The 3,024-nt window shown below is 36.6% G+C and overlaps 1 pseudogene; it reads left to right on the top strand.

The window, feature by feature from the left end:
* Positions 1 to 2,454, top strand: part of LOC102866718 — a 28,275-nt pseudogene extending 25,821 nt beyond the window's left edge.
* Positions 2,455 to 3,024: the final 570 nt, after the last annotated feature.

Here is a 3,024-nt window from a genome sequence, read left to right as displayed (position 1 = left end):
GGACAGAGCGGAGTTTAGGACTGTTGTACATAGGGTCGCTATAAGTCGCAAGAGACTCGACAGCACATAACAACAACAACAACAATATCATTATTTAATAAGTAGCTTCATTTTTTTGGTAAAAAAAGTAAAATTTAATAAATGAGAGAGAGAATAAACTCCAAATTCTCAAACAAAATTACTTTGTAGAAAATGGAAGCAAGATCTACGTTTCATATGATGCACAAAACTAACTCAAAATATATCAAGAACCTAAGCATAAAGCCTAAAACTAAAAAGATCACCAAAGAAAATATAAGAACAAACTTAAGGACCCTAATCTATGGCATGAATAGACTGTCAACACAATACAAAATACACGTATTGAGATAGGACAAACTAGACAATAGAGACCTTCTTAAAAATTAGACAATAGATGATACCTTCATTATTGAGGAAATTTTTTTCAAAAAGGTTACAAAAGAACCCAAAGATGGGGAAAATATTTGAAAAACATATGAAAACATATGAACAATCTAAATCTCTTCACCATCCATCCTGATGCTGCCAATTGGTCCAGTGGTGAGAATCTTTGTCTTCTTGATATTGAACCTCAATCCATATTGAAGGCTTCAGTCCTTGACCTCTGCAGCAAGAGCTTCAGGTCCTCCTCAGTTGCAGCAAGCAGGTTTGTAAAAACATATCAAAAAGGACTAATTTCTAAAATTTGAGAAGATCCAACATTTTAACAATAAGAAAATAAAAGAGACAAATAACCTAATTAAAAATAAAGAAAAAGAACACATTCAGAGGGAGCTCTGGTGGGGTGGCAAGAAGCTGCACTACAAACCCAAAGGCAAACAGTTTGAAGCCACAAACTGCTCTGCGGAAAACAGATGGGCATCTTCCTCTTCTGTGATTAACTGCCTGTGAAATCCTGCTGGAGGGTCAACTATGGGTGGCTCCAACTCAACAGTACATAATAGCAACAGATAGCCAGCAAAAACATAAGGAGATCATCAAGATCATTAGCTATTGTTGTTGTTAAGTATCACTGAGTCCACTTTACAGTTCTGAACCTTGCCCTAATCAGCATTATCCTCACCATTTCTCGTATGCTGTAGACTTCAGTATGGATTACATCTCAACATCATGAAAACAAAATACCTCACCACTGGACCAATTGGCAACATCATGATAGATGGATTAAAGATCAAAGTTGTAAAGACTGTCATTGTGTTTGGCTCCACAATAAAAAACCCTTGTAACAATGTCAAGAAATCAAAAGATGAGTTTTCTTGAGGGAATCTGCTGTGAAGGACCTTTCCAAAATGCTAAAGAGTGAAGATTCCCATTTAGAGACTAAAGTCCTCCTAATCTAAGCCACAATCTCTTCAATTACTTATGCATCTCAAAGTTGGACATTGTATAAGAATGACAGAAGGATCTTAGAATTGTCTTGTTGGAAAAGACTAGTGGATTCCCATGGACTGTCAAAAGAACAAACAAGTCTATCTTGGATGAAGTGCAACCAGAGTGCCTCCTAGAGGCAAAGATGGTGAAACTTCATCTCACAAACAGAAAAGTTGGGGTTTCAGTCCACTCAAGGGTATCTTGAAAGAAAAGCTTCCCTCTGTCTGCTCTAAAAGAAAATGAGCCTTATGTCTTGCAGAGTACCCACTGCTCTCACACAAATGGGGTTACCACACATAGAAAACTGCTCAGGACAACAGGATTTTCTGTTTGTATGTTCTGTAAAGTCACTGTAATCATTAAATTAGCAAACACAGAGTCCTTGCTCCTGGGAGAAATGCAGGGTTAAGGTCTGGAGAACCTCAAGTCATAACATTTCATCAATCAATTGTTCTGTATGGTTACCAAATAATATATATGTCAAAAGATATGTTGTATTACGAAATCTTTGTAAGAACTTCTCCAAAGTGCTAAAGAGTGGTGATAATAATTTTAAATACCAAGATGTGTCTGATCCAAGTCATGGTATTTCCCATTGCTTCATAGGCATGAGAGTTGGATAACAAACAAGAAAGACCAAGTAGGCAGCTCCAAGATGCTGTCAACTCGCTTGCAGATCAGTTTTGTAATGCCGTTGGAGTGTTGCAGCAATGTGGTCCACCTGCCTCTTTTAGTAATATTCAGATGACAATCAACAAAGATCAATGAGCTAATCCTACAGATGAATATGCACAGCTTTTTGCAGCAGTTATTACACGAACAGCAAAAGACGTAGCTGTTTTGATAGATTCCTTACCCAGTGAAGAATCTACAGATGTTCTACAGGCTGCCAGTTTGTGTAAGCTAGAATAAGAAAACCATGAAGCTGCTACATGTCTGGAAGATATTGTTTATTGAGGGGATATGCTTCTGGAAAAGATACAAAGTGCACTTGCTGAAATCGCACAATCACAGTTGAAGACAAGAAGTGGTACCCACAGCCAGGCTCTCCCAAACTCATAGTGACATCATATCCCATGGTGGCTGAGAAAAGAACTTTTGCAATGCAGCCTGCAATTCTTCATCAGATTTTCATAATAAACCTTACCAGCAGTTACAAAAAGATGAAGCACTACTGTTACCTTTTTACCTATTTTGAATAATCTTCTGTTATCTCTTGATAACATAAACTTGCGAAAATTAAATTTAATCAACTTTAAGCCATCTTAATACCTTTTTATTAGATGAAGTTACTGAGGCAGATACTATAATCGTTGTCATAATATGATTAAATATATCTGCTATTAAAAAAAAGAAAAACCAAATAGAGTCAATATATCTGAATGCAAGCCCAGTTGCTCTGAGCACGTCTGGCAACACTCCAAATGTGTCAGAGCAGTGGGTGCTCTGTGGAATGTCAAAAGCTCATTTTTCAGAGGTAGATAGAGAGCCTTTTCTTTCAAGACACCTTTGATTGGGCTGAAACCCTAACTTTTCTGTTAACAGCTAATAATCTTAACATTTTGCATTATCCAGAGATATTATAGATAAATCTACTGTACATAATAAAACTCAATTGTATATTATAATATA

The sequence above is a fragment of the Elephantulus edwardii genome, unplaced genomic scaffold (genome assembly GCF_000299155.1).
Source record: "Elephantulus edwardii isolate Elephantulus edwardi_28Jun2011 unplaced genomic scaffold, EleEdw1.0 scaffold00305, whole genome shotgun sequence".
Classification (NCBI taxonomy): domain Eukaryota; kingdom Metazoa; phylum Chordata; class Mammalia; order Macroscelidea; family Macroscelididae; genus Elephantulus; species Elephantulus edwardii.
This window is presented reverse-complemented; position numbering and strand designations above follow the sequence as displayed.